This window comes from Ambystoma mexicanum, chromosome 1q, assembly GCF_040938575.1.
Source record: "Ambystoma mexicanum isolate Mex_15411 chromosome 1q, UKY_AmexF1_1, whole genome shotgun sequence".
Lineage (NCBI taxonomy): Eukaryota > Metazoa > Chordata > Amphibia > Caudata > Ambystomatidae > Ambystoma > Ambystoma mexicanum.
The window spans coordinates 1025733443-1025749220 of record NC_090922.1 but is presented as its reverse complement, the minus strand read 5'-3'; the positions used below and the strand labels follow the sequence as shown (position 1 = coordinate 1025749220).

Genomic DNA, 15778 nt, shown 5'->3' with positions numbered 1-15778 from the left:
TGTAGCTTCTCGTGTTACCATTGTCAGTATCCCGTACAACAAATATATATCTGGTCAACAGTTGCCTGTCATGTAAAGTTTAAAGAATACCATATGATGTTACCATTTTCCACATCCTGTAGGTATATACCCTTAAGCAGATGATAGCAATTGCACTCAGTCTTTGCTAACAAATTGCTCAAGTGGCAATTCCATATACCTCTGTAGAAACTGACTGGAAGTGCGCAGTTACTGCCAACTCCAATCAGGATGCAACATTAGGCTAGACTGTACAGAAAAAAGAAACTTGCATAGAGTGGAATAGGTTGCTTTAATGTGACAAGCCCAAGTTCACAAACAATTGCTGACCTGGCTCCTCAGCATTATCTACTGAACCAAATCAATTCAACATAGATTTTCCAAAACCCCGATCCCTCCCTCGCCAATCCTCCCCCTTTCCCACCCCTAAAGCTTAATAACTCTGCTGATATTCTTCTCTCTGTGCTGCCGCTCCATCCTCTTTCTGCCAGTTCCTCCCCCTCACCTGTGCATTTGAATAGAACTAACCATCCTCCTTAACATTAGTGTAACCCCATACCTTAACCCAACTACTAAGTGAACTTGCCATGCACACGGCACCCCCATCCTGAACCCTTCCTTGTGCCATGCCATCGAGCCAGAAGCAGCTCCCATGCTCAAATCAGAAGGACAAACAAGGCTGGCCTGTCACACCAGAAACACATGTTAGAATGACAAACACCCCCTATGAAGGCCTGTCACTTCAACCAAACCTGCGCACTCCTTATTACAATCTGAAACCCCCTCGCACCTGCCACTACCCCATCCCATTCCGAAAAAAAAGGGTAGGAGGGTGTGAGCGTGTCATCGGCCAGCAACTGTTGGGTGGTTTACCGAACCTTCGGCCCACTATATAGACCTGCAAGGTACCTCTCTGACCTCCCACCTCGCTGGACCGGAAGTACTGCATCCAAACTCACCGGGGGAAAACCAGCCTCTCATTCTCCCTGGAACCCGCCTTAGGCTAGATAGTACAGAAAAACCTGAGACTTCACTCAAAGGGCCAATTTTCCAAACAACTGCTGGCCAGGCTACTTACCCTTACAAACTAAACCAAATCACTAAACAGTAGATCTTCCAAAACCTGAATTTCTTCCTCTTCAAACATATCCCCTTTCCTCCTCAGCATCTTAATAACTGTCACTATCCCTCTATGTGTGGTGCTGCTCTGCCAGTTCCTCCACCTTCACAGTTCTCCTGAGCTAACCTGTCCGTCCGAACAGAACCAACCACCCTCCTTAACATTAGTATAATCCCATACTTTAACCCAATTACTCTGTGAACTTGCTGTGTTTTTCTGGCACCCAGAAAAGCCCTCTCTGGGGTGTTTATTCAGCCCCACCACCCCTACTTTCAAAACAACTCTAACCAACTCCTCTTACACTATCCTCTCCACCTCTATGCTAACCTCCTTACCCTTCATTGAGAATTGAACCCCTGAAACAGGATGACTACTGCATAATTACCCTCCTGTTACCCTAACACCTCGACATCTCACACCCTGCAAACTGTGTCTTTTTTGCCACATCCCAGTGAAAATAAGCTGACCAACCCTGAACTTGATCTCCATATATCCCATACCTTGACATCACCATCCTCTAAACATTTCCAACCTCCTCCTTCATTCCCATCACATTCCTTCCAACGCCACCATGTGCACCCTTCCACTACACCCCTGTTGCTAACTGGTTGAACCAGCGTAGAGCGATTGTATGTGATTTTAATGAACAATGTTTTAACAAGGTCAGTTTTACTGCAACTAAAATACCAAAAAATACAACTTTTTTTATTTGGGGGGGGGGCTTGCCCACCCAAGCCTCCCCCCTTTCTCCATTTTTTAACCCAGCCTAACCCCCTCCCCACCTGTTTTAATCCCCCACCCCCACTCTATATTCACTAACAAAAAAGTTGTTAAAGGGATGTTATGTTTAAGTTGCACTAGCAAAAACCTATCAAATTCAATGGAAAAACGTTCTTACAGGGACCTTATGGTTACAGGTCAAACTGAAAAACCAACAAATTCGCCAGTTATGGTAAGCTAAGCAACCATAACTCATGCCAGCACTGTGCTCTGCAAAGACTAACACCCATGACATCAAAGTATCGTAAGGGCAGCGGCCGAGTAAATCATGAACAGTCCTTCTTCCCTTTCCACTATCCTCTTCCTACCACGCCCTTATTAGGTCTTTCTAAGTACTCAAACACACATCCACCAATGCCCTCCAAGACTTCAGCATCTTACAATGTCAGTTCTCCACAACACTTCATATGTACCATTTCAAAATCAGCCTGCACGTGTGCTGCTATTACAAAGTGTGTGCAGAGCAAACTACAGTGAAACATTGCATGAGTTATACATTCACATTCATCCACATAAGCACCCATCACAACAAAAGAAAGGTATGAACAGCGTTTTTTCAGTATGTTCACAACTCTGTTGTAAGTGCCTCTGTGCACGATATCTGCCTTTAAGCACCCACAACGTGTTTAAAAAGCATACTGATGTTCCTCCCATCTCCTACATACAGTGGCATTTTGTTGGTATGTGCTTGGAACATTTTCATTCATCCATTGCATATACTATGTTAACGAAACAGGAACTCTGTTCTTTCCTCCCGACAATGCTACGAAAATTGTTCCCCACTAACCCACCTACTACGTAACTCATAAAAAAAGTCACTGAAGTCACCACTACATGTGTTTTAGCTACCTACAGTCACTTTCCAAAAGGTCAGTGTCTGCAGGGCTATGGTGCCACAGACTTTTTAAATCTGCCAGGTTCCATTCTGCGCCCTCAGCAACTCATCCATAAGAGGAGTGCGCAATTTGTCCTTGGCCTGAACGTCAGGGATTGTATCTGTGCTGCACTAAAATGTCTGCAATTGCTCACAGTGGCTGTGAACAATAAAATAAAAGCCCTGTGCATTATGCAGAAGGCCTTCTGGTCCCTGGGATCTCTATACCTTGCACTCTCACTTCCTAAATATCTGCTTGCTCCAGTTCTTCCCTCATCAGCCTCGCACTTCCTTAGGGTCATTTGCTTCTACACGCAACCAGATGGTGGTAGATGTTTTTCTTCTGCTGGGGCCTCCCTGTGAAACACGCTATCTGTCTCCCTTGCCCTTGAGGAGAAGCATTGTAGGGTCTGAAAACACTGGAAAAGCTTTCCATGTCCTTCTTCTTTTTCCCTTACTCTCCCCTACTCACTTCCTGGCTAAAATGTATTGTGCACTGCTTTTCCTTCCCACCCTATAATCTGTGCTCCAGGCCACCTCCCTCCCTACAGTTCCACCCCTGCACTGGCTTTCTACCAACTCCTGCACTTGGAGACTGTTTTCTATAACCCTAACAGTCCAGCCACCACTTCATGTCTACACTTATCCTTGCACTTGCCAGCGTAGTTGCCTGTATCTCCATTTTTTATTGTTCCCATGTACTGCACTTTGGCCTGCCCCTTCCCATTCACTTGCGCACTCTCAATGTCAGCTGGCCTAGAGGAATCAATGTATCGGTGTGGCCTCCGTTCTGCCTCCCTTTCCTCGGCGCACCTTCACACTTGTATATAGGCACGCAACAAATGTCACAAAATACCATAGGACATCATATCATACGATGCACGCACTGCATTCCTATCAACATGATGCCTGCCATGTACCTTGTACACTTAACAATATGGTCTTTCCACTCTAATACATGTACTACAAATGTCGGAAAAGTGATCCCACAAAAGCAGCAGGGAATGTATATTAGCAACATTGAGCTAGTGCGTGCAGTGCATGCATACAAACAGGATATATGCCCCTTACCTGGCACACTTTCACCATAGCCTCCTACATTTGTTGGTACATACAGACCTTCTTTCACAGTGTTTATGTACACACCCCAACCAGCAACCACATTGCCCAATGGCTTGTCCTCCACATGGGCAATGCCATAGCTGCCATCCTAAAAAGAGCTGCATGTGCCACATCTAATTCTCAAAGTCCAGCGGAATCTGCGGCATTACTGTGCTAGAAACTGGAAGGGAGGGGGTTTCAGGGGTTTTGGGGGGAGGGGTTGTGGCGGGATGGGGGAAGTGTGTGGGGGAGGACTGTGAAACAGGGGTCTGGATTGTGTCTTTAGGATTGTCTCTAAAAACACTTATATTTCTTTTTTTTCATTTTGTCGTTTTTTTTAATGTACGTTCATTCATACATTTCTTTTTTGTGTTTTTCTCTTTTGCTCACTGTCTGTTTGCTTCTCCTCCTGACATTTTTCTCGACTGAATATGAACGCTTATCTTACATTTCTACAGAATTCTTTGCAACGCTTCGTGCAGAGTGTCAAACACAACAGCATTGCCAATGGAGCTAAAAAAATGCCATTTCCTTGAAACCACTGAATATCTGGCTGGTTATTAATACTTTCATAGTCAGTGCAGAACATCCCAGCACTGCACATAAAGTCGCACATGCTTCTGTTTATCCAACATCTCCCGATCTCTTGTTGTGGACAAATTACACCAGCGTTCTCCCATTGTCCTCTTGGTGTCATCGATGAGAACGTGAGCATGACATGTGGCCCAAATGCAGTCCTCCTAAATGCACGACCACCACATCTACAGTACCAACAGAAGCCACACATTTGCAAAGGATATCCATGCTCCCGAAACCCCACTCCTAAACTGTGGCCCAAAAAGCCTGCACTCCTTCCAACTGAAAGTCAGTATCAAAGCCTCTTTCCACGGCATACCTGTGCAGATCGTGCACAAAGGTATCACCGACTAGAAGCACTCGCTATCTCTCCATCTCTGCTAGACTCACTGCATCAAACTTTGGGTAAATATGTTACCGCCCCTTCCAGTGAACCACACCCTCAAATCCTCATTGGAGAATCCCCACAGTTCCATTTGTGAAGGCTCCATGCTCAGAAGGCCATGATGTGGCAAGTGCGCTTTCCCAGCTACAGCTAGGGCCACGGCCCAGTAAAGCAGACACAATACTTCTTCGCTTTGCACTCGAATTTTCCAACACTCCCTGAGCACCACTTATTGGCAACTATAAAATGTTTAAAAACGCCTGCACCAATCACATACTAAAACTCATCATTGCACACTATCATTTCTATACACAACTCCATATTTCCTGTTAAACACTCTGAGAGCATGTGGGCAGCTTACATTGTGCACAAAAACGTAACATACGTAGTGGCACTTCAACCCAACTCCCTCACACCATAAAACACATTCACGAAAACAGGTTGCAATTAGCAGCATACACAAACATACCACAGCCTCCATCACCCGTAACCACTGCCGTTCACAAAGTATTGTCACTACCAACCTAACCACAACATTTTCACAACATTGGCCCTACTTCAAGAAATCTGCACACAGCATAGTAAAGAACCCATACAAGGTACACTTCAACCATACCTTCTGCCATACTGCCAGTATGCACACACTGCACCCAGTGCCCACACTGCGTGACTTTTCATTGCACCATCTCCAATCACACATCCAAAACTTCGCCATGTTCTATCAGCGACCTCACCTGCGAAACAAAACATACATACCTGCCAGCTCACTTCTGCTGCTCTCTGGCGTCTGAAATGTACTCCACAACCATTCTCTACAGGTCACCACCCTGTACCAGATACACAGTCAGAATTGCATTAGTGGCCTGGGTTTCCTCAAGTCCTAGGCTCTTCAATGCATGGCCTACGGCCAATGGCCTTTGGCCATGCACCCATTATGCTACGACTTGAACACAGGCACTGCAACCTAATGCCACCATGCATGTGATCATATCACCAAGTACCCCAATCCACATACTCACCACTGCCACCAGCATTCCTACCCACCCTGAACACGCATCCACCAATCACATACTGAACTTCTGCATTGCACCCATTCACGAAAACAGGACGCTATCGGGACAATCCACAAACATGCCAGAGCCTCCACTACCTTTTCACAAAGTATTGTGCCACTACCAACCTACCCACAACCTTTTCACAACATTGGCCCTACTTCAACAAATCAGCACACAGCATGGTAACCAAGCACATTTAAGGTGCAGTTCTACCATATTCTCTTGCATACTGACAGTATGTAAACCCAGCACCCATTGCCCACACTGCTTGACTTCACCTCGCCAAGTACACATCAAAAACTTTACCATCTTGTAACAGTGCCCTCACCTGCGAAACAAAACATGCACGCATGGAAGCTCACATCTCCTACTTGATTGCGTCTGAAATGTGCTACACACCCACTATTTAAAGGTCACCACCCTGTAAGTGCTACAGAATCCAAAATGCATTACTGCCATGTGTGTCCTAGAGTCCTAGCCTCTTGAGTGCATGGCCTACTGCCTTCGGCCATGCACCCAACAGTCTAGGCCTTGAACACTCTCACTGCTACATTATGGTACCATCCATTTCACCATATCACCAACTTCGACTATCCACATACACAGCACTACCTACCCAACCTGCACAGCGCCATGTAACTGCATCAACAAATTGCACCAGTTACCATAATGTAGATTGAAAACACTCTCCTCTGCACCCCTCTGCACTTTCATTCACATACTATGGCCGTCCCCACTTCCATTCACAAACTATTGTGTCACTGCCAAACTACCCACAATCTGTTTGCAACACTGCCCTACTGCAATCAATGTGCACACACCGCACTATGGAAGCACCACCCTGTACCGGATGCACACCCACACTTGCGGTATTGCAGTGGTTAAGCTAAAGCCCTACGCTCTTCAGTGCATGCCCTACGTGCGTTGGCCTTCGCCCATGCACCCAATAGTCTAATCCTTCCACAGACCCAACGCAACTTCCTGCACCTTTGCATGCCACCATGTGACCAAATACCGCTTTCCATCCGCATAGCACAGCCACCCACGCTCACATTCAACCTGCTGAACCTGTGCATTGCACCCATTCATGAAAACAGATCAATATAAACAGAATCAGCAAATATAGCACAGTCTCCACCACCCCTACCCACGCCCATTCACAAAGTACCTTGTCACTACCAAACTAACCGCAACTGTTTCACAACAATGACCCTACTTCAACAATTCAGCACACACCATAGTATCCAAGCAAAATCAAGGGCCACTTCTACCATATCCTCTTCCATACTAACAGTATGCAAACCCAGCACCCAGTGCCCACACTGCATTACTTTTCACAGCACCATCGCCAAGTACACATCCAAAACTTTACCATGTTGTAACTGTGTCCTCATCCGCAAAACCAAACATGCATGCATGGCAGCTCACTTCTTCTGCTCTGTTGTGTCTGAAATGTGCTACACCCCCATTATTTACAGGTCACCACCCTGTAAGTGCTGCAAAATCCAAAATGCATTACTGCTGTGTGTGTCCTAAAGTCCTAGCCTCTTGAGTGCAGGGCCTATGGCCTACGGCCTTCGGCCATGCACCCAACAGTCTAGGCCTTCAACACTCTTACTGCTACATAATGGTACCATCCATTTCACCATGTCACCAACTTCGACTATCCACATACACAGCACTACCACCAGCACTCCCACCCACCATGTGCACAGCCATGTTACTATGCAGCCACAAATTGCACCAGTTACCATAATGTAGATTGAAAACACTTTCTCCTGTACCCCTCTGGACTTTCATTCACATAATATGGGCATCCCCACTTCCCTTCCCAAGCTATTGTGTCACTGCCAAACTACCCACAATTGATTTGCAACACTGCCCTACTGCAACCAATGTGCAAACACTGCATTGTCCTTGTAAAATTGCTCTTCCACCACTCACCACAGAAATAGGTCACCGCAAACAGGTCGTGGCAGAAGCTGTCGGCCCATTACGACACCTGCCTCCAATCACCACACAAGGGGCCTCATCACGAGTTGGGCGTTATCCCCAGTGGTGTTACCGCCGGGGCTATTAGCCCTACCGCCAAACCCCCGGTGCTATGAGCGCCGGATCATGGGTTTGGCGGAACGGTTGGTTCCCATTCCCCATTGGGCCCATTTGGGAATGCCCCATTGGGCCCAATGGGGAATTTTCCTGCTATTACCGCCGGCGGTAATAGCGCCAAAAATCGGAAAAGTCGCAGCGGATTTGCCCCCAGCTTGAAGCTGGGGGCTTATCCGCCAAGCCCATGATCTGGCAGACCCTTAAATGCAGCAGTAATAGCGCTACTGCCGCGTTTAAGGGTTACCGCCAGACTCGTGATGAGGCCCAAAATTCTTGCCTGACTAGGTACCTGCGACATGAAGCAGTACGCGTGAAAACTGCAGGTACTGCTCCGTCTTCTTCCACCTACCTACATGTCACATGAACCACTTCTCACTCCCCCGCTCTTCCCCTCCCTTCTTGCCACCAACACATGGCGTATAATACATTTTCCAGACCCTTCCGCCGCCACACTTCCCTCTGATACACCATGGTGGCGTTTACCAAAAACGTTGACGCACAGCACGCTTCCCTCCAGCCAACCACCGGCCGCGTCCAGTGTACCGCAAGCCAATTACACTTCGGTCCGCGTAGCGAACAGGGAAATGGGTCCGCGAAGTGGACCCAGAAATCACTCATTTTTTGGGACGTACATTTCAGTAATTTGAAACAAAAGTACTGATCGGATTCCCACCAAACACACAAAAGCACACTTTCTGACCCAAGCCCCCACAAATTTTGTGACAATCCGTCCAGCCTTTCGGGTTGTAGCCGTGCGCAAAATTTTTCCCCAATCAGTCAATGGGAAAAAAAAATAATGTGGGAACCCCCCATATAACTGTGCCCCCCCGCACGAAACCTCACCCAACTTGCCGAAAAAATTCAAAACCTCCCATATACTTTTTTTGCAAAGTTTGGTGAGGATTCCTCCAGGGGAGCGAAGTTATAAACCGCCGAAAAAAGTGCTCTTCCTATGAGTTTAGCAACTTAACTATAACTACACACGTGCCGTGTTATATATATATATGGAAAAAACACACAAGCCCCTGCGCGGTTGTAACACTGCAAAAAACCACCCAGTGGGCATGTGTAGGAAATACTCCAGCACACAAGACCTAGCTATTTAAAATATCGTATTTATTGGTACTTAATACAGCACATTACAAAAATACAGAGGTAAGATCATACACCTCTGTGACAGCCATAAGGTTGAACAAAAGGTTGAACAACCTAGGCCACTCCCCCTTAAAACTATGCTGTCCCCTAGCATGGTGATTAGCAAACTGGCTGACAATTTAGGAATTATTCAGAGTGGGAGGACGGGTTTCTATAAATGTGCTCACTGTAAATTGTGCAATCATGTGTCTAAGGTTCCCTTTCAGAGTGTTAACGGCCACTGTTGGAAATATAAACATAGAATCTCTTGTACCACGAAATATGTAGTCTATGTGATTACATGTACTTGGGGCTTGCACTATATAGGCTCGACAACAGGTCCTTTAAAGATGCGGATTCTCCAACACTATAGAGCCATAAAAAATGGAGATTTAACATACCCTCTCACTAGCCATTTTCAAGAAAAACATAATGGCGATGTGAAATTTCTATCCTTCACGGGGCTGGCTTATATACCACCCAGCAAAAGATTAGGCAACCGAGAATTGAAACTGAGGCAACTAGAGGCAACACTCATTTGTAAGTTTGACACCTTGAGACCAAAAGGATTGAACATAGATGCAGAACTCTGTGTTTTTACAAACCTGAGCTTTTCAATATATATGATAATATTAATGTTACAACCTTGTCCTTAGATATGAGCTGAAACCCTAATTTGCCACCATCTGTACACTTGGTAGGGCTAAACTGGAAATACAGGATGAGCCTTAGGCATTTACGCTATATTTATATATGTATGATTTGCACTGTACTATTGACATAGGTATTGCTATTGGCACATTGGGAGAAGTGAGAATTTGACATTTCTATTGACCAGCTGAATTTCATATCTAATGAGGCTGCCAACCTTTATGCACTTTATCATTGACATAGGAATTGCGATTTGCACTAAGGAGTAATAGTTGGACATTTGAAGCATGGGATGACTTTTTGGCCATCACTCTATACTAGTCTGAACTGTACTCAACAATTTAGAAATTGTTATTTGCACATTGGGAGCAGTGTAAGCTACTCATCACGCTGCTGACTGATTTTGTTTTATAAGGCTGCTTTTCTCTTGCACTTTATCATTATCATAGGAATTGCTATTTGCACAATAGACATTATATTGGTGTAATGGAACTTATTTCTGTGTATGTAATGTAGTTTTTGAAGGATTTAATATTTGACTCCGGTATTGCTATTTGCACACTGGGAGGAGCTAGATGATGTATCAATTCTACTCCTCCTCCAGACTCTGGGTGCACTAGAGCATTCACTAAACAATGGGGCATCTGCCTGTAAGAATTATGTCTATTATAGGCACACTCTCCATAATCAGGGCACTTGCCTTCTGACGTTTTGGCTGCGGTCGCTGCTCGCATAATCCTTGGCTTGTAAACACTGACCCTATGTGGGGGCATATGTCTGAGAGCGGCTACCCCAGCTGGTTCCAGTCATTTCAATTAAGAACAGGCACATTTGTGCTCACTTGTCACACATCAATTGTAATTTGACAATAATATGTTTAAATAAGCAGTTTAGAGCATCTCCATGGTGTAGCTCACATTGCGGTAGTTAACATTAGTGACTCCCTTACGCGTACCTTTTACGTTATTTAGCAACGCACTTACCTTATCCATAGGAGTTTGACCGTTCCAATATGGAGGCCATCGTAGGTGATAGACTTCACCATTGTTTCCATTGTTTCCTTGCAGCGGTCATATGACCTTGTCTGCACGTGATGTGACACGAATGGGGATGCCCTGTAACTGCTTTTCTTTTTAAACTCTATGATGTGCAAGTCGCATTTGGATTTTAAAGGTCTGAGGAAGCCTGAGCATTCAGGCGGAACGAGTGACCACCTTCCACCCGTGGGGTGATTGTATTGTTCAACCTTATGGCTGTCACAGAGGTGTATGATCTTACCTCTGTATTTTTGTAATGTGCTGTATTAAGTACCAATAAATACGATATTTTAAATAGCTAGGTCTTGTGTGCTGGAGTATTTCCTACACATGCCCACTGGGTGGTTTTTTGCAGTGTTACAACCGCGCAGGGGCTTGTGTGTTTTTTCCACATTTACGAATTTGGCTAAATTCGTCACTCTAGCACCAGCCACCTAAGGAGGTAGAGTGCCATCATTTAGCTACATTGATTTATTCATATATATATATATAGCAGATGATTAGCCAACAAATTGCACTCTGCCTCATTACTGAGCTGGTGCTACCGGGCTAGAGCAGGCTACACTCAATATATGTTAAACAGAAGGGTAAAGGTGCTGGGGAGGAGAAAGCTCTCCCACAAACACCTACCAAAAAATGCCCAAGCACACAAGACTTCAAATTGTGTTCAAAATTTCATTTTATTTATCCAAAAAGAGTGAACATAGTATAAAAAGCATACATAACAATACCTAAGCAGACCAGGTGTCATGCAGCACTCACCCATAGCGGGTGGAAAACGCCACGCGTTCCGCACGACTCGCGAGCTTAGCCTGAGGAAGTTTGCGAGTCGAGCGGAACGCGTGGCGTTTACCACCCGCTGTGGGTGAGTGCTGCATGACACCTGGTCTGCTTAGGTATTGTTATGTATGCTTTTTATACTATGTTCACTCTTTTTGGATAAATAAAATGAAATTTTGAACACAATTTGAAGTCTTGTGTGCTTGGGCATTTTTTGGTAGGTGTTTGTGGGAGAGCTTTCTCCTCCCCAGCACCTTTACCCTTGTGTTTAACATATATATATATATATATATATATTCTAAACTTACTTTTTTGGTATTTTGGTTTCGGTAAAACTTAACTCATTATAACATATTTCGTTAAAATCACAGGATACAGCGTAGATCCACCTTAGGCCACTAGTCTCTTATTAGCATGATGTCCATCTTTTTCCCAGTAAAGGCAAACCCCTGGGTTCTCTTTTCCAATGTGTGAAATAATCCCCTTCTGTTCCATATATACTTCCTCCACCTTAAGCATCCTACGCGTAAGATGGCCCCACCCTCGAGTCTTCAGCCCAGCAACTTTACCACCAAATCCCAATATATGTAGCCCTGCTGAATCCCGCAAATTCTCTGCCTGACCTGTGTCCTTCCAGAGTACCCTGCCTATGTCCAAAGTAGGCCTCCAGCTCACCATCCCTTTGTCGCCCATCGGCTGTAAAAAAAAAAAAAAGTAAATACCTAACCTGATAAACTGTGTTAACCCCCAGCTTTCTGTTGCAGTGTTCCTCCTAACTGGCCTTCTAGCCTGTCCAATGCAACCTATGTACTTGCACGCCCCCAGCTCCACAATTTCTTTAATTTACATCCCTATATCGAACGCTCATCTTACGGGACTGACCTGATTGTATCCGTAGATGACACCCCAAACCCCAGCATCAATCTTTGCACTCTCATACACTCATGTAATGGTCACCAAATTTGGTAAATTGCCACCCCCTTTCTAGTCCCTTAAAAACAACCTAGGCCACTCCCCATTTCACAATCCTGCCCATCATCTCAACCACATCTAAAGCTCCAAAACAACTCCCCACCCCAAACTCTTGATTGGATATGCACTTCAACTTAACTACCTCGTCTACTCACCACACAGGCCATCGCCTCATTTTCCGACCTCAATTGTGACACTGCAAAAACACCAATGCGACATTCTCCTAAGCCGGCATGGATGAACGATTCCCCCCTGCCCTAATACCGCCACACTATATTCCCCATACATCCCATAACCTCATCAGCTATCCCCATATGCTGACCTCATCCGCATCCTAAATGTGCCCCTTCCCTTGGACCAGCCCCCAGCATCCTCATGACCATCCCTCCCTCCTAGCCCCACACCCCAATACTAATTTCCATAAATGAAAGCAAACCCGCCCAACTTGCCAGCAATACCCCCCTGGCCTGCCCCGTATCCCTTTAGTTAAGCTGTTTTCCACGTTGTCCCTCCTTCTTTCCTCTTCCTCCGACACCCACAAAACCTTTCCATCCCTTTTTACCTATTCTTCCTGAGCCTCTACATCAATATTTCAACCAAATATTTGTCACCTGCTCTGGTCCCTAAGCCATAAGATGTTTATTGCTTGATCAAAACCATGGATGTTTTTTGTTTTTTTTATTGGGCTTTTGTATGGGGCCTAGACACAATTGTATTCAGGTGCCACAAGACAAACATTCTGGGGGCGGGGGCGCAGGGAGGAGTGGGAAACCTGAAGATGTCTCACCCGCTAGTGCCCGGAGAACTGTCATCCAGGTGGCCAGATTTCCGAGCATTTCTAAGGTTTATCGGTTATTACCATAGGTTTATCCCAAACATTTCAGACAGGACAGCCAGGCTGGCAGATAAACTAAAGAACGCTGAACCCCAGAAAATTCATTGGACTGATGAAGATGATATATGTTACAACAACCTAAAACAAACCCTGTGCCAGAACCCGATCCTAAAGGTAGTAGATTTCTCGAAAGAATTTGTTTTGCAGACGCCTTCCTTACAGGGCTAGGAGCAGTTTTATCACACAAACTTGCCATCAACTGGGCCATTATTCATCTCAGATACTTTCTCCTAGGAAGATAGTTCACACTCGTTACAGACCATTCTCCTCTAGTTAGGATTAGCGAACGAAAAGACTCTAACCCTAGAGTAATGCAATGCTACTTAGATCTGCAACCCTACTATTTCTTTGTGGAGCACCGAAAAGGTAAATTCCAAGGGAATGTGGATTTCCTCAGTTCCCTTGAGAAACAGATGCTGCTACATCACATAGGGTAAGGGTATGTGAGAAACCTGAAGGTGTCTTACCTGCTAATCCCCAGTGATCTGTCATCCAGATGGCCAGGACACAGCCATCCCTTTTGGATCCAGTTCCTGGGCGTGGACGGGTGCGGAAGGATCACCTGGATGAGGGGTCTTCGGGAGGTGGAAGTGGAACGTGGAACACCGGAGGGTGAGATGCGGGATCCCCCTTCCCTGTAACACTGTTTCCCCATCCTACCAGGTATGATATCTAGCAACTCAACACCCCCACCCCCTTTGCCGACATGGGCACTTTTTCACAGACAGTTTACCGTGAGCAACAACGGACTAACACTAGAGCCGTATACCTGACATGTCCCAACACTATGGTCAGACAAGGTCAGGCAATTACGGATCATTAAACACACCTGACCTCCATCAAACTTCCCCACACGGATAAAAGGTGGAGCACAAAAGCACACTCTGAGCAAGGCAAAACACACGAAAAAACCACAGTTCCAAGATGGCAGTTTAATACAAGGAGAAAGACAGCGAGACCAGAGAGGAGTGCAAGGAGGGAAGCACCCTTGATCTGTAAAGACTGTTACTTTCATAAACCTTGGAAAGTAAGAAACTGAAGACCAGAAATTAAGGCTGATCAAACCTACACAGTGTGTCGGAGGCACTCGGGGCTCCCCTGCATTGATAATCAATGCAGGGAGGAGCGGTTGCTGCTGTGGTACTGTTTTTGGCTCCTACAACAAAGCAGCATCAGAAAAGACAGGACAGCCAGTGAGTTAGATACCAAACCAGCTTGTGTTTTGAACCAAGGTTGCAACTGGCAACATTGTATAAGGAGAACAGTGTGTGAGGCGTTTGGGATGAGCGACGTGAATACAATTGGAAGCCAAAAGAAGTAGTTGAACTTTATACTTAATATACCATACAGAGAGTGTCCAGCGCCACGTGGTTGCTCATTCAAAGGTCTCTGTTAGGTATCCAACGGATGATGAATGTGAGAGAAAGAAGTATTGAGTTCGAAGAGGTCATGAAATGGGTCCAGCTAAATCCTATGCTTATTCTAAAGTCTTTGATAGTTTAATGTATGGCACATTTGGTCCGAGCCCGGCTGAGGGAGACTAACTGAACAAAAGAAAGGGTGAGCCCGGCAGAGGGAGATCCGGGCTGAACTGAGAGTCAGCCAAAAAATAATTCTCTGAACTTTGTTTTGAAAGCGATTTGAGCCCAGAAGAGAGGGATCCAACGTGTTTTGAAAAGTATCTGAACTCGGATGAGGGGGATCCAGGGTGAACACCCAAATGGAACTGCAAAAAAAAGGAAAATAATGTTTTTGTGTTGTTTTTGGTACAGCAGGCCCTCTGCGCCAAGAGACTTACAAGAAGCAAAGAGACTTGGACACAGAAGGTCCTGAACTTGGAAAATGGAACTGTATCCTCGTGCCACAGAAGCCAGAGTGTGTGCTTTGCTCGAGTGACCCGCTTTGCCCTATGCTGAAAACGTGGGGAAGGGAGGCCAATGGCCCAAGCATCCTGACATATTATTTTGTGAACACTGCTTTCTTTTTCATGAACATTTTCCCCACATTATAAGACTTCACTAGGACTGCATTATTATTATTTGATGGTCGTAGCTTGCTCCCATCTGTAGATTTAGGTTTAGATAGGCGTTTATCACACCCTTGTGCAAATTCAATAAACACCCTTGAATTGTGGTCACTTGTGTCTGTATTACTGTTGATACCATGCCTTCCTTACAGGGGGACATAGGAAAAAGAAAACAACAATGACGGTTATTTTGGCCTTGTGACAATCCTACCGTGCAAGTACAAAGACCATGGTGATAAGTGCAGGGGAGGGAGGAGTAGGGAGC

At 45.4% G+C, this 15778-nt stretch overlaps 1 protein-coding gene across 1 annotated transcript in view; it reads left to right on the top strand.

Annotated features, from left to right (window-relative positions):
• The window catches only part of DNAI3 (dynein axonemal intermediate chain 3), a 2012519-nt gene that overhangs the window by 1919773 nt on the left and 76968 nt on the right, over window positions 1-15778 (top strand). The gene's annotated exons all lie outside the window — the stretch shown is intronic.